Genomic DNA, 22,131 nt, shown 5'->3' on the forward strand with positions numbered 1-22,131 from the left:
ACATCCTGTACAGGGCTCCACAGCTTTCGAGATAGCTCCCCATATGCCAACTACCCACACCCGGTACTGAGCTCCACTGCTCTCGAGATAGCTCCCCATATGCCAGCTACCCACACCCTGTACAGAGATCCACAGCTCTCGAGATAGCTTCCCAAATGCCAGCTACCCACACCCTGTACAGAGCTCCACTGCTATCGAGATAGCCCCCTATATCCCGTCTACCCACACCCAGTACAGAGCTACACGGCTCTCAGGATAGCTCCCCATATACCAGCTCCCCATACCCTGTACAGAGCTCCACAGATCTCTTGATAGCACCCCAAATGCCAGCTACCGACACCCTGTACAGGGCTCCACAGCTTTCGAGATAGCTCCCCATATGCCAACTACCCACACCCGGTACTGAGCTCCACTGCTCTTGAGATAGCTCCCCATATGCCAGCTACCCACACCCGGTACTGAGCTCCACTGCTCTCGAGATAGCTCCCCATATGCCAGCTACCCACACCCTGTACAGAGCTCCACTGCTATCGAGATAGCCCCCTATATCCCGTCTACCCACACCCAGTACAGAGCTACACGGCTCTCAGGATAGCTCCCCATATACCAGCTCCCCATACCCTGTAGAGAGCTCCACAGATCTCTTGATAGCACCCCAAATGCCAGCTACCGACACCCTGTACAGAGATCCACTGCTCATGAGATAGCTCCCCATATGCCAGCTACCCACACCCTGTACAGAGCTCCACTGCTCTCCAGATAGCTCCCCAAATACCAACTACCCACACCCTGTACAGAACTCTGCTGCTCTCGAGATAGCTCCCCATATGCCAGCTACCCACACCTGGTACAGAGCTCCACTGCTCTCGAGATAGCTCCCCATATGCAGGCTACCCACACCCTGGGCAGAACTCCGCTGCTCATGAGATAGCTCCCCTTATGCCAGCTACTCACACATTGTACAGAGCTCCATTGCTATCGAGATAGCTCTCCAAATGCCAGCTACCGACACCCAGTACAGAGCTCTGCTGCTCATGAGATAGCTCCCTATATGCCAGCTACACACACCCTATACAGAGCTCCACTTCTCTCCAGATAGCTCCCCAAATTCCAGCTACCCACACCCTGTACAGAGCTCCACTGCTCTCCAGATAGCTCCCCATATGCCAGCTACCCAAACCCTGTACAGAGATCCACAGCTCTCGAGATAGCTCCCCAAATGCCAGCTACCCACACCCTGTACAGAGCTCCATGGCTCTTGAGATAGCCCCCCATATGCCAGCTTCCCACACCCTGCACATAGCTCTATGGCTCTAGAGATTGCACCCCATATGCCAGCTACCCACACCCTGAACACAGTTACACTGCTCTCGAGATTGCTCCCCATATGACAGCTACCCATACCCTGTAAAGAGCTCCGCTGCTCTAGAGATTGCTCCCCATGTGCCAACTACCCACACCCTGTACAGAGCTCCACTGCTCTCGAGATCGCTTCCCATATGCCAGTTACCCACACCCTATACAGAGCTCCACTGCTCTCGAGATAGCTCCCCAAATGCCAGCTACCCAAACCCTGTACACAGCTCCACTGCTCATGAGATAGCTCTCCATATGCCAGCTACCAACGCCCTGTACAGAGCTCCACTGCTCTCGAGATAGCTCCCCAAATGCCAGCTACCCACACCCTGTACAGAGCTCTGTTGCACTCGCGATAGCACCCCAAATGCCAGCTACCGACACCATGTACAGAGCTCCACTGCTCTTGAGATCGCTTCCCATATGCCAGTTACCCACACCCTGTACAGAGCTCTGCTTCTCTAGAGATAGCGCCCCATATGCCAGTTACCCATACCCAGTACAGAGCTCCACTGCTCTCCAAATAGCTCCCCATATGCCAGCTACCCACACACTGTACAGAGCTCCACTGCTCTCGAGATAGCTCCCCATATGCCAGTTACCCACACCCTGGGCAGAGCTCCGCTGCTCATGAGATAGCTCCCCATATGCCAGCTACCCACACCCTGTTCAGAGCTCTGTTGCTCTCGCGATAGCTCCCCAAATGCCAGCTACCGAAATCCTGTACAGAGCTCCACTGGTCATGAGATAGCTCCCCATATGCCAGCTACCCACACCCTGTACAGAGCTCCACTGCTCTCCAGATAGCTCCCCAAATGCCAGCTACCCACACCCTGTACAGAGCTCTGCTGCTCTCAAGATAGCTCCCCAAATGCCAGCTACCCACAAACCCTGTACAGAGCTCCGCTGCTCATGAGATAGCTCCCCATATGCCAGCTACCCACACCCTGTACAGAGCTCCACTTTTCTCGAGATCACTTCCCATATGCCAGTTACCCACGCCCAGTACAGAGCTCCACTGCTCTCCAGATAGCTCCCCATATGCCAGCTACCCACACCCTATACAGAGCTCCACTGCTCTCGAGATAGCTCTGCATATGCCAGCTTCCCACACCCTGTACAGAGCTCCACAGCTCTCGAGATAGCTCCCCATATGCCAGCTACCCACTCCAGGTACAGCGCTCCACTGCTCTTGAGAAAGCTCCCCAAATGCCAGCTACCCACACCCTGTACAGAACTCCACTGCTCTCCAGATAGCTCCCCAAATGCCAGCTACCCACACCCTGTACAAAGCTTTGCTGCTCATGAGATAGCTCCCCATATGCCAGCTACCCATACCCTGTACAGAGCTCCACAGCTCATGAGATAGCTCCCCTTATACCAGCTACCCACACCCTGTACAGAGCTCCGCTGCTCTCAAGATAGCTACCCATATGCCAGCTACCCACACCCTGTACAGAGCTCCCCTGCTCATGAGATAGCTCCCCATATGCCAGCTACCCACACCCGGTACAGAGCTCCACAGCTCTCGAGATAGCTCTCCATATGCCAGCTAACCACACCCTGTACAGAGCTCCGCTGCTCTCGAGATAGCTCCCCAAATGCCAGCTACCAACACCATGTACAGAGCTCTGCTGCTCATGAGATAGCTCCCCATATGCCAGCTACCCACACTCTGTCGACAGATCCACAGTTCTCGAGATAGCTCCCCAAATGTTAGCTACCCACACGCTGTACAGAGCTCCGCTGCTCATAAGATAGCTCCCTATATGCCAGCTACCCACACCCTGCACAGAGCTCCACTGCTCTGAACCATATCTGCCAACTCACCTGCTTTTGGTGGGTGTCAGTCGACACTTAGGCAGCTGTCTCACCCACCAAGCTCCATACACGCCCATAGCAATCAATGGGCTTTCACCCGCCCAATACAAAATCTGGTGTTTTCACCCACCCAGATGCCATTAAAGGTTGAGAACAAAGGCGGTGTTAGGCAGAAACCTGTGCAGTTCCTTTTGGTAACACTGCAAAAGATTTAGGACTGCAGGTGTTGGCAGTAAACCCACTTGGTAGCAGTCTGTACCACACAGATTCACTGTTGGTAGCTGTGGCTGAGCAGTCAGACTTCCCTCAAGAAGAGTTAGGCAGTATGTAAAGTATACACAATAGGCACTCAGACACAATAGCACAAGCAAACACTGACAAGAGCTTGGGTTTCACGGTATATCATTATTTATTTAAAAAGACACACTTAGAGAAACACTCCAGCACTATTATTATGAAACACTTCAAAAACACTGTTACTATTACTATGTACTCCACAAATTCCCTATCAGACAAGTCTTAGTTAACACCACTTATTTCCAGACAGAGGTGAGCGCTTAACTAAAGATGGCACTCTGATAGGTTAACGAAATTGGGAGGGAAAAGACAGAGATTAGGAAAGCACACAACACACAGACTTTAGAACGATAATGCAAGGCAAGAAAAGGCAGAGTCTATCGGTGGGTCAAAGTCCAAAGGCCGGGCCCGCTCTTAGAGAGAGTTAGGCACAAATGTGTCCAGGATCACACGGTTAGACAGAGTCACAAAGTCTTGCAAAGAGTTCTTTAAAGAAGGAAGTGAGCTTTAGAAAAGATTAGTTAGGGTGTCCCAGGCTAACCAGGATCAAAGGCCGAGGGCTAAAACTACCTCGTACAATCGGTTGCAAGGGAAGCCGGGCGAAACACAGTACCTGATGTGGAAAGGATCCTCCAGCGGGGGCAGATGTTCCTGGCAGTGGGTGCAAGTCGCAGCATCGTCTCAAGGAAGAGAAGGTCTCAAGGAAGAGGAAAGATGAAGGTCGTTGCACTGCCAGGGATGAGGCCAGCCGTGGAGTTACCCAGCCACAGGGTACAACCCTTTGTTCGTGGTTGCGGTAAAAACGTGGTATTCCGACTACCAAAAGTGCTTGGCACAGGTAGGACGGCCACGAGATGTTCCAGGAGCGGAAAAGGAAGGTAAAACTGGTTATCCCCACCAGTCAAAGGAAGAAGACTCTCCGGACTGGAGATCTTCTCTGTCGTTGGGAGTGAAGAGTCGGTTCAGCAGGGCTCCACCAGTGGTGTCATCGTTGCAGGTCGGCTCAGCAGCTCCCTCGTCGGATTCTTAGGTCCTGTGGCGACTTCTGAAGAACCAGTCCCAGATACCCTGCTTTTATGCAGCAAACCCCCATTCATTCAGCCTAGCTGTCACTCAAACATGCTAAGTGGTGAGCGGGGCGGCTCACCACTTGGGCCAATTGGCAAGGCAACTCAGTCCAGGGTGCCTAAACCCCCTCCCACACCCCCTGTGGTACCCAGACAGAATGGCACCACCTTGGAGGGCTTCTGTGTAGAAGCCCGCCAAAAGTGGAACAAAGGGCTCAACTTTGGGTTAGAGTCACAGAAGTGAACACATACGCTATTTTAGAACCGAGTTTCGGCAAAAAACTACCAACCGGAGGATTATTATTAAATAAATAAACCTGCGGTATGTTCGAGGCAATGGTAAAAAGTATTAGCCTCGAACAATGGGAAAATCCCATAGGGAAATATTTGTGGTTGAATATTTCGAGTAGTATCCACTGTCACCAGCCAAAACTCGATCAGGGCGGACGGAGACGTGCCCCCTCGAACAACAGACCCCGGGGCAATCGAATTGCCCCGACCAGTACGTCCACAATATGATGGTTTGTACTGGTTCTGTTCAGAATTCAAGACTAGTAAAGTCAATGGTGACTTTACATGCCCTGGGAGACAGTAGTCAGTCCCAGGGTATGGAGTCTATGTTTGGGGGCCACTATGACACCCCTGTGTTACTGCACTGAGTGTCCTGTGTAACACACATCAAAAAAACACGAGGCCCCATGGAGTAAAAGACCCCATAGCCCATTAAACACATATAGAATCAAAGGAACACACTCAAATCATGTCCAAGAGTGAGGGTAAAAGAGGCTCATTCTTGGCAGGAGAAAAAAATAAACCCAAGAAATCCAGCAAAGCTGCTGGGGGACTCACTAGGTTAGGAAATTCAGCCTAAACAGAGAATTCTCCCTAACAGGCGGGAACAATCTATATATTTGATTTTGAATTAAATCAAAAATTCAGGTAGGTCGGCTTGATTGATTTCATGCCTTTGATATACAAACCCATCAAAAACAAAGAGTGATTAAATATGGAAGGAATGATAAAAGAGGGTGCGTGAAAGAGGCAAACACAGACACACCTGATGAGAGAATCCGTCGTAAGGAGTGCAACATGGAACTTATTGAAGACGAAACACACTTTCGCCATCACCTCCACTGAACTGGGTATCAACACACGATAAGGACCTCTCTTTCTTTTACTTTATTTTTATTTTTTGAATTTTTAAAGCATTCGCACAGTCCGCGGGCATCGAGGCGCTGTTACAGGAATTGTTTGTTTTTTAGTTGCGTAATTGTTTTGGTCTTAGTTGCGTATTTATAATGTGCTTAGATGCCCAGAGGTTACTAAGCACGGACCCGGGGATCGAACCTGTGTTGCTTTGTGTCGTCTTGCTTCTGTGCTTCTGAGCTATCCTCCCGGGTCAAACATGCCAAGGTTACTTTCTCCCGCCTAAATAAATCTCACCCCAATGCAATCCTATGGGAACATTAGTTTCTCCCACTTTCTGTGATTCATTCTCTCTCCAGGTGCCTAGAAGGACGACATGTACGTGTTGGAGACTTTAAATCACCAGCTTCCAAAAGCTACAAAAAAAGAACAGAAATGCAAATAGTCTCAGTTTAAATCTGTGAGACAGTAGCCTTGTCCCGATATTAAACATCAGCATCCATCCAGGAAGCTTTAGTGACAGATATGGACGGAGTTGCAATGATAATGATGTGATATTTTTGCGTTTCGCCTCTTGCTGCACTTCCGGTGCGTGTTGAGCGAGCAGTTTCCGGTGTCCCCTTTGCGTGCGCGCTCCAGGGATCAGTGTATCAGTAGTACGCACGCTCACTTCCGTATCCCTCTCATGCGCATGCGCTTCTTCACAATGGAAATCGTATCTCAGGAATGCGCATGCTCCGATAGAGCGTTCTCACCTCAAGCATGCGCAGGATAGGCAGTGTCCCACTCGAGCATGCGCAGAAAGGAGCCACGGAAAACAGCCCGCACCCGGCTTTGCTGTGGACGTCCCCGGCCCGGGGGTTCGCTCCGGAGCTTCTGAGCGCGGGTGAGCGCCCCCGCCCCCTGCTCATCTCCCAGACCCCCTCCCCTGCCTCCGGCTCATCTCTCTGACCCCCTCCCCTGCCTCCTGCTCATCTCCCAGACCCCCGCCCCCTGTTCCTCTCTCTGAGCCCCCCTCCCCCTCCCCCTATCTCAGACCCCCTCCCCTGCCTCCTGCTCATCTCCCAGACCCCCTCCCCCGCCTCCTGCTCATATCTCAGACCCCCTCCCCTGCCTCCTGCTCATATCTCAGACCCCCTCCCCTGCCTCCTGCTCATCTCCCAGACCCCCTCCCCCGCCTCCTGCTCATATCTCAGACCCCCTCCCCTGCCTCCTGCTCATATCTCAGACCCCCTCCCCTGCCTCCTGCTCATCTCCCAGACCCCCTCCCCTGCCTCCTGCTCATATCTCAGACCCCCTCCCCTGCCTCCTGCTCATCTCCCAGACCCCCTCCCCCGCCTCCTGCTCATATCTCAGACCCCCTCCCCTGCCTCCTGCTCATATCTCAGACCCCCTCCCCTGCCTCCTGCTCATCTCCCAGACCCCCTCCCCCGCCTCCTGCTCATATCTCAGACCCCCTCCCCTGCCTCCTGCTCATATCTCAGACCCCCTCCCCTGCCTCCTGCTCATCTCCCAGACCCCCTCCCCTGCCTCCTGCTCATATCTCAGACCCCCTCCCCTGCCTCCTGCTCATCTCCCAGACCTCCTCCCCTGCCTCCTGCTCATCTCTCTGACCCCCTCCCCCGCTCATCTCCCAGACCCCCTCCCCTGCCTCCTGCTCATCTCCCAGACCTCCTCCCCTGCCTCCTGCTCATCTCTCTGACCCCCTCCCCCGCTCATCTCCCAGACCCCCTCCCCTGCCTCCTGCTCATCTCTCTGACCCCCTCCCCCCTCATCTCCCAGACCCCCTCCCCTGCCTCCTGCTCATCTCTCTGACCTCCTCCCCTGCCTCCTGCTCATCTCTCTGACCCCCGCCCCTGCCTCCTGCTCATCTCCCAGACGCCCCTGCCTCCTGCTCATCTCCCAGACCCCCTCCCCAGCCTCCTGCTCCTCTCTCAGACCCCCCGCCCCCTGTTCCTCTCTCTGAGCCCCCCTCCCCTTCCTCCTATCTCAGACCCCCTCCCCTGCCTCCTGCTCATCTCTCAGACCCCCTCCCCTGCCTCCTGCTCATCTCTCAGACCCCCTCCCCTGCCTCCTGCTTATATCTCAGACCCCCCGCCCCCTGTTCCTCTCTCTGAGCCCCCCCTCCCCTACCTCCTATCTCAGACCCTCTCCCCTGCCTCCTGCTCATATCTCAGACCCTCTCCCCTGCCTCCTGCTCATCTCTCAGACCCCCTCCCCTGCCTCCTGCTCATCTCTCAGACCCCCTCCCCTGCCTCCTGCTCATCTCTCAGACCCCCTCCCCTGCCTCCTGCTCATCTCTCAGACCCCCTCCCCTGCCCATCTCCCAGACCTCCTCCCCTGCCTCCTGCTCATCTCCCAGACGCCCCTGCCTCCGGCTCATCTCCCAGACGCCCCTGCCTCCGGCTCATCTCCCAGCCCGCCTCCTGCTCATCTCCCAGACCCCCTCCCCTGCCTCCTGCTCATCTCTCTGACCCCCTCCCCCGCTCATCTCCCAGACCGCCTACCCTGCCTCCTGCTCATCTCCCAGACGCCCTTGCCTCCTGCTCATCTCCCAGCCCGCCCCCTGCTCATCTCCCAGACCCCCTCCCCTGCCTCCTGCTCATCTCCCAGACCGCCTCCTGCTCATCTCCAGACCCCCTCCCACGCCTCCTGCTTCTCTCTCAGACCCCCCCGCCCCCCATAGCTCTGAATCACCCGCCAAGCCTCCTGCACGCCCATTCATTTCAATGGGCCTCTCACCCGCCAAAAACACAATCGGGTGTTCTCACCCGCCTTTGCTACACAAATGGTTGAGAGCTATGCGCCCCCTGTTCCTCTCTCTGAGCCCCCCCTCCCCTTCCTCCTATCTCAGACCCCCTCCCCTGCCTCCGGCTCATATCTCAGACCCCCTCCCCTGCCTCCTGCTCATATCTCAGACCCCCTCCCTCGCCCCCTGTTCCTCTCTCTGAGCCCTCCTGCTCATATCTCAAACCCTCTCCCCTGCCTCCTGCTCATATCTCAGACCCCCTCCCCTGCCTCCTGCTCCTCTCTCAGACCCCCTCCCTCGCCTCCTGCTCCTCTCTCTCAGACCCCCTCCCTCGCCTCCTGCTCCTCTCTCTCAGACCCCCTCCCTCGCCTCCTGCTCCTCTCTCTCAGACCCCCTCCCTCGCCTCCTGCTCCTCTCTCTCAGACCCCCTCCCTCGCCTCCTGCTCCTCTCTCTCAGACCCCCTCCCTCGCCTCCTGCTCCTCTCTCTCAGACCCCCTCCCTCGCCTCCTGCTCCTCTCTCTCAGACCCCCTCCCTCGCCTCCTGCTCATCTCTCTCAGACCCCCTCCCTCGCCTCCTGCTCATCTCCACCATCCAGAGGTCCTGATTTTGAATATATCTTAAGCTTGGAATTTGCATTAAAATTTTTAAGATGTTAGTTCTGTTCAGGGTCACTCTGCCCAGCTTTGGATTTATGTTTTTCAATCTTAGAATGCAGTTGCTTACTATTTTCTTAGATTCCATTTTTGGGGGTCTTTGAGGTACAGATCTTCTAGTGCTTTTAGAATTCAGTTCCCCCCGAGGAGACTGTTGCGCGTGCTCACTTACGTTTTTGCGACCCATTTCCACCTTTGAGTTGAGGTTTTTATGTCGGCCTTCGACTCGTTTCTCCGGCAATGTACTGGGTCAGGGGACGGTTGGCCCTTTCTCCAAATGTTCGGACTTGTTCTATGCACTAGGTCCAGTCTTTTGGTACTCGTTGAGTTCAGCCTTGGTTTCGATACATCTGCAAATCGCAATTTTTTACTTTTTTGAGTTTTCCCTAGAGGCTTTCGGATGATGCCAGGTGGTCATGTATTTGGACTTTGGTCGGGGGTTCCTTGTTAGGTGTATCTATTGCCACTTCCGCCACTTTTCTCTTCAGGGTTTTCCTGGTGTTGATTTCATACCCAATATCATCGATGGTTATCGTGCTCCAGTCTGACTGATCATCCACCGTGAGAACTGGGTGTTTTCTTTTCCTGGTTGTTGCATACTTCCGTGGCATGAATCTGGCATACCGAAGTCCCCTCCTTTGGTTGACGCATAGGATCTACCCTTCTTGCGGCCGTCTTTGTCCGTCTCTGTGGCGCTTGTGGACTGGAGACCGCAGCTGGCATGTTCTTGTTTTTCTTAGAGGTAGGATGGACAATCGACTTTTTCTGAGAAAAAATGCCGTAGGAAAAGACCTTGGGATTTGTCCGGAGACCTTTGTCACACCTGCACACCTCTTCACCTGACTTAGTATAGGAGAAGGGATTTGGTGCTTGTTTAGTGGGTCCTTCTGTGACCTCGTTTGGGCAATCAGCCTGAGAGACTTCCTCCTCTTCCTCTATTATTGCTATTATTTCATCTAGGGGATCCTTCAGTTGCACCCATGTTGATGCACCTTTTCCTGTTTTTTGTTGAGCTGCTTTAGGGTCTGTCTCAGAATTGACAATAGACATTTTTGTCGGAATTCCTTCAGTATGGTCTGGCCCTCCATTGGCATTTTCTCTATCCGGTGTGTGTATCTCCAGAGGGGGCTTCAGTAAGTGGGCGGTCCATCTGCCCTAGGTATCAGGGTGCCTCCAGTCCCAACGATGTACCCTTCCAGATAGTTTAGTTTCGACTGCATGGAGCCCAACATTGACCTCTGATCGCGGAGAGCATCGTTTAGGCTCTCATACAGCTTACTAAAAGTTGCCAACGCTATTGTTACAGTAGACATAATTGTCATTATTTCAACCTTTTGTTGGGGAGGGTCTTGCAACGATGGTTGTTGTATTTCACTCAATCTGCGCATGCGTATAGGCGTGTACGACAGCGTTAGAGTTTTAACTGGCTTTGTAGCACTAGTCCATAGGAGATCATCATGTTTGGGCTCAACTGGTGGCATTAGGTTTCCTGTCCTCGATGGTGAGCGTGGTGTCGTTAGAAGATCCGGCCCCTGTGGACTTCTGATCGTCTCAATTCTTCGCTCAAGTGGCGTCAGCTGCTGGTTCGGTGAATTGTTTGCAGAACTCTGCGGTCGTTGATAAATTGGTTGTATTTCGACTGAGGTTGTGCTTTCAGCTCCAGTTTTTACAGGGGATGTGCAATCACTCGCCTCCCCATTCAGACATTGTTATTTTCTCGCTGTTGTTACCGTTTTGTTGGTGTAGTGCCATCTCAGTGCCGGCGCACTGTTTGTCAGCGTCTTTACAGTGACGGAGTCAGAGAGCCTTAAAGGTGTAGTGGCTTCTTCTGCACAGCTTTTTAAAGATGTCGTTTCTGTTTCTGTTTGCGAGAAACTTTCCAAGATTTCACTGTCCGAGAACTCCTGCTGCAGATTCAATCGAGTTTCTAATTTCTTTTTGAAGAAATCATTCATTGCTGTAACAGTAAAAGGCATGGCAGCTCCGTTCTTCGAGCCCATTTTTTTGCTTAAAGGTACTTTTGGTTTTAAAGTCGCTCTTCTTCTCATCCTGTTTGGGTTGTGTTGATGGAATTTGGTAAGCACAGGGGTAGGCTGTTTAGACACTCCCTCCGTTTGGGGTCCTTGATTGTCTTTTTTTTTTTTTTTTTACTTGGGTTCCCACCCCTTCGTGCTTTTTTAACATCGATTGGTCGGCCGTTGCGTGTAAATTAAATGCACTCGAAGTACCTGGTTCACAGCAAAGGTCAACTCCTTCCTGCGCGTTGTGGACTACAACGGGACATAGTATTTCGGTTGAAATGTGCGTTGTATTTGGCAGTCTGTCTTTTTCACCTTTTTCGGGGATTGTTGGCGTCGTAATTTGCTGTATGTAGCAAGCCAGGTTGTTGGCCCCCGTCAAGCTCATGGCAGTGTTAGTTTCGATTGCTTGATTACTGGGGGTGGTACTTTCCGAACTAGGAGTTTCGTTAACAGTTCGTCTCTCTGAGTCTGATAGATTACTCAAGAGCCCTGGCCCCGCCTCCACAGGGGAGGTAAACAAGAGTTGCGAGTTTTGCTCGACCTCATTTAAAGAAGCCGACTTCGAGGGCGCGGGCTCCGGCTGGTCTTGTTGAATCATTCGCGGTGACTGCTCGCCGGGTAAAGCCTCGGCCGGGCTGACTGGAAGAGACTCGTCGCATCTTGATAGGTTCATCCTCGCAGTTTTCGCGGTCTTCGCCGGAAAATCAGACGAGGAGTCAGGCGGGTCTGAAGAGATTGTCCACTTCGGCACCCGCTTTGGAACCAAAGACTTCTCGCCCCTCCTCTTTGAGTTCGGTTTCGAAACATTTGCTTCCTTCGGTGCTTCCTTCAGTGGCCGAAGGACGCGACGGGTGGACTCCGCCTCAGAAACGGGCGAACAGGTAGGGCTTAGAACTGCAGGAGCTAGCGGGAAGGCTTGAACAGGGAACGGGAGACCAGCCAGGGGGGGAGCAGAGGAAGAAACCTCGTCCAGGGGAGGGGAAAGGGAAGGGGGAGGAAAGGGAGGGGAACGCGTGGGAGGGGGCGTCATACCAGCCTGGTTCCTGATCGAAACTTGCTGATTCCTGCGTCCTGATCCTTGCAATAAAGATTTGCTCAGGAATGTCCGCCGGCTCATCACGGCGGAAAAGATGGTAGAGCAGAATCACGAATCACACAGAAAGGAAGCTCTCCGCACAGACTGGCAGGCAGGCCCCCCATCCTGCCGCGGTCTGCCAAAGTCTGCAGTCACTCAGCAGCTCACTCCCCCCTCCTCTAGGTTCTATTTACTAGACATACCTTTAGTGTTTAGTATTTTTCCCTTTTGAGGTGGATTGGTGTTGTGACGTGGTCTTCCTGAGTCAGTGCAGTATGTGTGGAATGTTCCCTCCTCTAGGTTCTATTTGCTAGACACACCTTTAGTGTTTAGTATTTTTCCCTTTTGAGGTGGATTGGTGTTGTGACTTGGTCTTCCTGAGTCCGTGTGGAATGCTCCCTCCTCTAGGGTCTATTTGCTAGGCACACCTTTAGTGTTTAGTATTTTTCCCTTATGAGGTGGATTGGTGTTGTGACTTGGTCTTCCTGAGTCAGTGCAGTATGTGTGGTATGTTCCCTCCTCTAGGTTCTATTTAGTAGACACACCTTTAGTGTTTTAGTATTTTTCCCTTATGAGGTGGATTGGTGTTGTGACGTGGTCTTCCTGAATCAGTGCAGTATGTGTGGAATGTTCCCTCCTCCAGGTTCTATTTACTAGACACACCTTTAGTGTTTAGTATTTTTCCCTTATGAGGTGGATTGGTGTTGTGACTCGGTCTTCCTGAGTCAGTGCAGTATGTGTGGAATGTTCCCTCCTCTAGATCTATTTGCTAGACACACCTTTACAGGGTAATTCATAGAATTTCGCACAAAAGTGTCGCACGCGGCTGGCGCACAGTGTCCCCGTGCGATACACTGCGCCAGCCGCGTGCGATAAAATCATTTTCATCTCACAGCGTATTCATGGATTTTAGCCTCAAAAACCAGCCGTGGCGCAGAGTGGCGCAGCGACCCTGCAGCAGCGCCAGTTACGCCCCCAAGAACGCCCTCGCGCAAGGAAAAGCCTTCAAAATTTCCAAATCATCGCAAAGGGCTGCGCTAACCCTGGACCAGTTCACAGGGCAGCCAAACAGCAAACGCCAAGCGGGGAACGTGTATTTCAGTAGTGCGCGGGAAGTATCGCACACGATTCCATCAGGGTACGTGTATTTCAATGTTGCAAAATCAGCAGGGTACGTGCATTTCAGTGGTGCGCGGGAAGTATCGCAGACAAAATCAGCAGGGTACGTGCATTTCAGGGGTGCGTGTTAGGGAGAATTCTCTGTTTAGGCTGAATTTCCTAACCTAGTGAGTCCCCCAACAGCTTTGCTGGATTTCGAGAGTTTTTTTTTTTTCCATCCTGCCAAGAGTGAGACTCTTTTTCTCCCACTCTTGGACATGAATGTGTGTAATTCCTTTGAATGTCAATGTGTTCTATGGGCTATGGGGTCTCTTACCCCATAGGGTCTCATATGTTTTTCTATGTGTGTTACACCGCACCCTCCGTGCCGTAGCACTGGGGCATCCTAGCGGACCTCCATCATAAACTCCATACCCGGGGACTGACTGTCTCCCCGGGCATGTAAAGTCACCATTGGCTTTACTAGACCTAAATTTACTAACAGAACTAGTACAAACTATCCTATTGTGGACGTACTAGTAGTGGTAATTCGATTACTCCTGGGTCTGTTATTCGAGGGGGCACTGTCCCGTCCCCCCTCGTCGAGTTTTGGCTGGTGGCAGTGGAAACTACTTGTTATATTCGACCCCGAATATAACCCTATGGGATTCTTCCCATTGTTGGAGATCAATACCTTTTTCCCGTTAATCTCTAACATACCACCGGTTTACTTATCTTAAATAAGTATATCTGCCAAAACTCGGTTTTTAAAATGGCGTCTGTGTTCGTCTCTGTGACTCCTAAACCAAAGGTTGAGCCCCTTATTCCACTTTTGGCGGGCTTCTGTACAGAGACCCTCCAAAGTGGTGCCATTCTGTCTGGGTTACCACAGGGGTGTGGGAGGGGGTTTAGGCACCCTGGACTGAGTTGCCTTGCCAACTCCGGTCACACTCTGGTGTGAATGGCCCACTTAGCGTGTTTTGATTGACAGCTAGGCTGAATGAATGGGGGTTTTCTGCATAAAAGCAGGGCTTTTGGGACTGGATCTTCAGAAGTCACCACAGTACCTAAGAATCCGACAAGGGTAAAGCTGAGCCGACCTGCAACGACGACACCTCCGGTGGAGCCCTGCTGAACCGACTCACCACTTCCCGACGACAGAGGAGATCTCCCTGCCGGAGAGTCTCTTCCCCTGACTGGTGGGAACAACCAGTCACCTTTGCTTTTTCTTTGCTTCAGGACGCAGTGGTCGAATTGCCCGTGCAGAGCACCTCGGCAACCGGATAGCCACTACCCTGTACCGCGACCAAAAGGTGGTGCCTTGTGACGGAGCACTCCGCGGCTGGTCTCTTCCCTGGTGGTGCAACGATCTTCAACTTTCCTTCAACGACGGGATCATCTCTTCTCTTGGCAAAGACCGGACGTGCATCCACCACCAGGAACAACTGCCCCCGCCGGAGCGGTCTCTCCACAAACAAGGTACCGTGTCCACCTGGCTTCCCTTTCTGCCGGATCGAGTGAGGTGTCTTAATCCTCGCCTTTCCATTGGGTCGCCTCGGAGCGTTCTTTAACTTTCTGTTCTAAACTGGTCCAATCTTTCCATAACAATTTGCGATAAAGACTGGAAGCGCATTTCTAATGAGACACTTTTGGGACATATCGCCTTGCCTCTCTCTGAGTGGGCCTGGCCTCTGAACTTTGTGATCTGCAGTAGACCCTGCCTTATTTGCCTTGCATTTGTCCGTAAAGTATTGGTACCGAGTTGATTTCATAACCTGCCTTATTTTTCTCTCCCGACCTAACGAATACTGGAGTGCCATCTAGGTTAAAGCATACACCTTTGTCTGCAAATAAGTGATGCCGTTGAACCTAGACTTGTCGAACTATTGTTAGGGGGATTGATTACACCGAAGCCTTGTTGCGTGTTTGCTTGTTTTACTGTGTAGAATTGCCCTATTTTGTATACTCCACATACTGTCTAACTCTTCTTGAGAGAAGTCTGACTGCTCAGCCACAGCTACCAAGTGAATCTGTGTGGTACAGGCTGCTACCAAGTGGGTTTACTGCCAAACACCTGTAGTACTAAATCTTTTGCAGTGGTCCCAGCGGGAACTGCACAGGTTTCCGCCTAACAGTGCGCGGGAAGTATCACACGCGATTCCACCAGGGTACGTGTATGCCAGGGGTGCGCGGGAAGTATCACACGAAAAATCAGCAGGGTACGTGCATTTCAGGGGTGCGCGGGGAGCACTACACGTGAATTGCCCGTGTGGGTCCTCCCAGGGGTTCCCTCTACACCCTCCATGGCCCCTGCAGGCGGCCCACACCACAGGGGACTACCCTGCACATGTCCCGCAGGCAGCCCATCCACCATGCCCCCCAGCCAACCCACATGCCACCTTGCACTACTGCCCACCAAAGCATGTCCCCCTGCACCCCCACCCCCAGCACTTTGGTGCACCCTCCACCAGGCCCCCATTCATGTCTCCCTGCATCCCCACCCCCCAGCATCCAGGGGTACCCTCCACCAGGCCCCCACTCGTGTCCCCCTGCACCCCCAACCCCCAGCATCCAGGGGCACCCTCCACCAGGCCCCCACTCATGTCCCCCTGCACCCCCACCCCCCACCTGTACAGAGCTCCACAGCTCTCGAGATAGCTCCCCATATGCCAGCTACCCACACCTGGTACAGAGATCCACAGCTCTCGAGATATGGTGACTTTACATGCCCCAAATGTCATCTACCCACACCCTGTACAGAGCTCCACTGCTCATGAGATAGCTCCCCATATGCCAGCTACCCACACCCTGTACAGAGCTCCACTTTTCTCGAGATCACTTCCCATATGCCAGCTTCCCACACCCAGTACAGAGCTCCACAGCTCTCGAGATAGCTCCCCATATGCCAGCTACCCACTCCAGGTACATCGCTCCACTGCTCTCGAGAAAGCTCCCCAAATGCCAGCTACCCACACCCTGTACAGAGCTCCACTGCTATCGAGAAAGCCCCCCATATACCAGCTACCCACACCTGGTACAGAGATCAACCTCTCTCGAGATATGGTAACTTTACATGCCCCAAAGGTCATCTACCCACACCCTGTACAGAGCTCCACAGCTCTCGAGATAGCTCCCCACATGCCAGCTACCCACACCTGGTACAGAGATCAACCTCTCTCGAGATATGGTAACTTTACATGCCCCAAAGGTCATCTACCCACACCCTGTACAGAGCTCCAGTGCTCATGAGATAGCTCTCCATATGCCAGCTACCCACACCCTGTACAGAGCTGCACTGCACTCGAGATAGCTCCCCAAATGCCAGCTACCCACACCCTGTACAGAGCTGCGCTGCACTCGAGATAGCTCCCCATATGCCAGCTACCCACACCCTGTACAGAGCTCCGCTGCTCATGAGATAGCTCCCCATATGCCAGCTACCCACACCCTGTACAGAGCTCTGCTGCTCTCGAGAAAGCTCCCCAAATGCCAGCTACTCACACCCTGCACAGAGCTCCACTGCTATCGAGAAAGCCCCCCATATGGCAGCTACCCACACCCTGTACAGAGCTCCACCGCTCTCGAGATAGCTCCCCATATGCCAGCTACCCACACCCTGTACAGAGCTCCACTGCTCTCCAGATAGCTCCCCAAATGCCAGCTACCCACACCCTGTACAGAGCTCTGCTGCTCTCAAGATAGCTCCCCAAACGCCAGCTACCCACACCCTGTACAGAGCTCCGCTGCTCATGAGATAGCTCCCCATATGCCAGCTACCCACACCCTGTACAGAGCTCCCCTGCTCTCCAGATAACTCCCCAAATGCCAGCTACCCACACCCTGTACAGAGCTCTGCTGCTCTCAAGATAGCTCCCCAAATGCCAGCTACCCACACCCTGTAAAGAGCTCCGCTGCTCATGAGATAGCTCCCCATATGCCAGCTACCCACACCCTGTACAGAGCTCCACTTTTCTCGAGATCACTTCCCATATGCCAGTTACCCACGCCCAGTACAGAGCTCCACTGCTCTCCAGATAGCTCCCCATATGCCAGCTACCCACACCCTGTACAGAGCTCCAGTTCTATCGAGAAAGCCCCCCATATGCCAACTACCCACACCCAGTACAGAGCTCCACTGCTCTCCAGATAGCTCCCCAAATGCCAGCTACCCACACCCTGTACAGAGCTTTGCTGCTCATGATAGCTCCCCATATGCCAGCTACCCACACCCTGTACAGAGCTCCACAGCTCATGAGATAGCTCCCCTTATGCCAGCTACCCACACCCTGTACAGAGCTCTGCTGCTCTCGAGATAGCTCCCCATATGCCAGCTACACACTCCAGGTACAGCGCTCCACTGCTCTCGAGAAAGCTCCCCAAATGCCAGCTACCCACACCCTGTACAGAGCTCCACTGCTATCGAGAAAGCCCCCCATATGCCAGCTACCCACACCTGGTACAGAGATCAACCTCTCTCGAGATATGGTAACTGTACATGCCCCAAAGGTCATCTACCCACACCCTGTACAGAGCTCCACAGCTCTCGAGATAGCTCCCCACATGCCAGCTACCCACACCTGGTACAGAGATCAACCTCTCTCGAGATATGGTAACTTTACATGCCCCAAAGGTCATCTACCCACACCCTGTACAGAGCTCCAGTGCTCATGAGATAGCTCTCCATATGCCAGCTACCCACACCCTGTACAGAGCTGCACTGCACTCGAGATAGCTCCCCAAATGCCAGCTACCCACACCCTGTACAGAGCTGCGCTGCACTCGAGATAGCTCCCCATATGCCAGCTACCCACGCCCTGTACAGAGCTCCGCTGCTCATGAGATAGCTCCCCATATGCCAGCTATCCACACCCTGTACAGAGCTCCACTGCTCTCGAGATCACTTCCCATATGCCAGTTACCCACACTCAGTACAGAGCTCCACTGCTCTCCAGATAGCTCCCCATATGCCAGCTACCCACACCCTGTACAGAGCTCAAGTTCTATCGAGAAAGCCCCCCATATGCCAGCTACCCACACCCAGTACAGAGCTCCACTGCTCTCCAGATAGCTCCCCAAATGCCAGCTACCCACACCCTGTACAGAGCTTTGCTGCTCATGAGATAGCTCCCCATATGCCAGCTACCCACACCCTGTACAGAGCTCCACAGCTCATGAGATAGCTCCCCAAATGCCAGCTACCCACACCCTGTACAGAGCTCCGCTGCTCTCGAGAAAGCTCCCCAAATGCCAGCTACTCACACCCTGCACAGAGCTCCACTGCTATCGAGAAAGCCCCCCATAAGGCAGCTACCCACACCCTGTACAGAGCTCCACCGCTCTCGAGATAGCTCCCCATATGCCAGCTACCCACACCCTGTACAGAGCTCCACCGCTCTCGAGATAGCTCCCCATATGCCAGCTACCCACACCCTGTACAGAGCTCCGCTGCTCATGAGATAGCTCCCCATATGCCAGCTACCCACACCCTGTACAGAGCTCCACTGCTCTCCAGATAGCTCCCCAAATGCCAGCTACCCACACCCTGTACAGAGCTCTGCTGCTCTCAAGATAGCTCCCCAAATGCCAGCTACCCACACCCTGTAAAGAGTTCCGCTGCTCATGAGATAGCTCCCCATATGCCAGCTACCCACACCCTGTACAGAGCTCTACTTTTCTCGAGATCACTTCCCATATGCCAGTTACCCACGCCCAGTACAGAGCTCCACTGCTCTCCAGATAGCTCCCCAAATGCCAGCTACCCACACCCTATACAGAGCTCCACTGCTCTCGAGATAGCTCCGCATATGCCAGCTTCCCACACCCTGTACAGAGCTCCACAGCTCTCGAGATAGCTCCCCATGTGCCAGCTACCCACTCCAGTTACAGCGCTCCACTGCTCTTGAGAAAGCTCCCCAAATGCCAGCTACCCACACCCTGTACAGAGCTCCACTGCTCTCCAGATAGCTCCCCAAATGCCAGCTACCCACACCCTGTACAGAGCTCTGCTGCTCATGAGATAGCTCCCCATATGCCAGCTACCCACACCCTGTACAGAGCTCCGCAGCTCATGAGATAGCTCCCCTTATACCAGCTACCCACACCCTGTACAGAGCTCCGCTGCTCTCAAGATAGCTCCCCAAATGCCAGCTACCCACACCCTGTACAGAGCTCCGCTGCTCATGAGATAGCTCCCCATATGCCAGCTACCCACACCCGGTACAGAGCTCCACAGCTCTCGAGATAGCTCTCCATATGCCAGCTAACCACACCCTGTACAGAGCTCCGCTGCTCTCGAGATAGCTCCCCAAATGCCAGCTACCCACACTCTGTCGAGAGATCCACTGCTCTGAACCATATCTGCCAACTCACCTGCTTTTGGTGGGTGTCAGCCGACACTTAGGCAGCTGTCTCACCCACCAAGCTCCATACACGCCCATAGCAATCAATGGGCTTTCACCCGCCCAATACAAAATCTGTTTTTTTCACCCACCCAGATGCCATTAAAGGTTGAGAACAAAGGCGGTGTTAGGCAGAAACCTGTGCAGTTCCCTTTGGGAACACTGCAAAAGATTTAGGACTACAGGTGTTGGCAGTAAACCCACTTGGTAGCAGTCTGTACCACAGAGATTCACTGTTGGTAGCTGTGGCTGAGCAGTCAGACTTCCCTCAAGAAGGGTTGGGCAGTATGTAAAGTATACACAATAGGCACTCAGACACAATAGCACAAGCAAACACTGACAAGAGCTTGGGTTTCACGGTATATCATTATTTATTTAAAAAGACACACTTAGAGAAACACTCCAGCACTATTATTATGAAACACTGTTACTATTACTATGTACTCCACAAATTCCCTATCAGACAAGTCTTAGTTAACACCACTTATTTCCAGACAGAGGTGAGTGCTTAACTAAAGATGGCACTCTGATAGGTTAACGAAATTGGGAGGGAAAAGACAGAGATTAGGAAAGCACACAACACACAGACTTTAGAACGATAATGCAAGGCAAGAAAAGGCAGAGTCTATCGGTGGGTCAAAGTCCAAAGGCCGGGCCCGCTCTTAGAGAGAGTTAGGCACAAATGTGTCCAGGATCACACGGTTAGACCGAGTCACAAAGTCTTGCAAAGAGTTCTTTAAAGAAGGAAGTGAGCTTTAGAAAAGATTAGTTAGGCTGTCCCAGGCTAACCAGGATCGAAGGCCGAGGGCTAAAACTACCTCGTACAATCGGTTGCAAGGGAAGCCGGGCGAAACACAGTACCTGATGTGGAAAGGATCCTCCAGCGGGGGCAGATGTTCCTGGCAGTGGGTGCAAGTCGCAGCGTCGTCTCGAGGAAGAGAAGGTCATTGCACTGCCAGGGATGAGGCCAGCCGTGGAGTTACCCAGCCACAGGGTACAACCCTTTGTTCGCGGTTGCGGTAAAAACGTGGTATTCCGAATACCAAAAGTGCTTGGCACAGGTAGGACGGCCACGAGATGTTCCAGGAGCGGAAAAGGAAGGTAAAACTGGTTATCCCCACCAGTCAAAGGAAGAAGACTCTCCGGACTGGAGATCTTCTCTGTCGTTGGGAGTGAAGAGTCGGTTCAGCAGGGCTCCACCAGTGGTGTCGTCGTTGCAGGTCGGCTCAGCAGCTCCCTCGTCGGATTCTTAGGTCCTGTGGCGACGTCTGAAGAACCAGTCCCAGATACCCTGCTTTTATGCAGCAAACCCCCATTCATTCAGCCTAGCTGTCACTCAAACATGCTAAGTGGTGAGTGGGGCGGCTCACCACTTGGGCCAATCACACCAGAGTGCGACTTGAGTTGGCAAGGCAACTCAGTCCAGGGTGCCTAAACCCCCTCCCACACCCCCGGTGGTACCCAGACCGAATGGCACCACCTTGGAGGGCTTCTGTGTAGAAGCCCGCCAAAAGTGGAACAAAGGGCTCAACTTTGGGTTAGAGTCACAGAAGTGAACACATACGCCATTTTAGAACCGAGTTTCGGCAAAAACTACCAACCGGAGAATTATTATTAAATAAATAAACCTGCGGTATGTTCGAGGCAATGGTAAAAACTATTAGCCTCGAACAATGGGAAAATCCCATAGGGAAATATTCGCGGTTGAATATTTCGAGTAGTATCCACTGCCACCAGCCAAAACTCGATCAGGGGGGACGGAGACGTGCCCCCTTGAACAACAGACCCCGGGGCAATCGAATTGCCCCGACCAGTACGTCCACAATATGATGGTTTGTACTGGTTCTGTTCAGAATTCAAGACTATTAAAGTCAATGGTGACTTTACATGCCCTGGGAGACAGTAGTCAGTCCCAGGGTGTGGAGTCTATGTTTGGGGGCCACTATGACACCCCTGTGTTACTGCACTGAGTGTGCTGTGTAACACACATCACAAAAACACATGGCCCCATGGAGTAAAAGACCCCATAGCCCATTAAACACATATAGAATCAAAGGAACACACTCAAATCATGTCCAAGAGTGAGGGTAAAAGAGGCTCATTCTTGGCAGGAGAAAAAAATAAACCCAAGAAATCCAGCAAAGCTGCTGGGGGACTCACTAGGTTAGGAAATTCAGCCTAAACAGAGAATTCTCCCTAACAGGCGGGAACAATCTATATATTTGATTTTGAATTAAATCAAAAATTCAGGTAGGTCGCCTCGATTGATTTCATGCCTTTGATATACAAACCCATCAAAAACAAAGAGTGATTAAATATGGAAGGAATGATAAAAGAGGGTGCGTGAAAGAGGCAAACACAGACACACCTGATGAGAGAATCCGTCGTAAGGAGTGCAACATGGAACTTATTGAAGACGAAACGCACTTTCGCCATCACCTCCACTGA

General features: G+C 52.6%; 1 protein-coding gene across 2 annotated transcripts in view; it reads left to right on the forward strand.

Moving 5' to 3' along the window:
* Positions 1 to 6,479: 6,479 nt before the first annotated feature.
* LOC138511114 (zinc finger protein 615-like) overlaps positions 6,480 to 22,131 on the forward strand; it is a 306,454-nt gene continuing 290,802 nt past the window's right edge. The window contains exon 1 of one of the 2 annotated variants that reach the window (XM_069626597.1): positions 6,480 to 6,573. The gene's annotated coding sequence lies outside the window, so the exon portion shown is untranslated. The remainder of the gene's footprint in view (positions 6,574 to 22,131) is intronic. The other variant, XM_069626598.1, reaches the window with a different exon arrangement.

Source organism: Ambystoma mexicanum, chromosome 6p, assembly GCF_040938575.1.
Source record: "Ambystoma mexicanum isolate Mex_15411 chromosome 6p, UKY_AmexF1_1, whole genome shotgun sequence".
NCBI lineage: Eukaryota > Metazoa > Chordata > Amphibia > Caudata > Ambystomatidae > Ambystoma > Ambystoma mexicanum.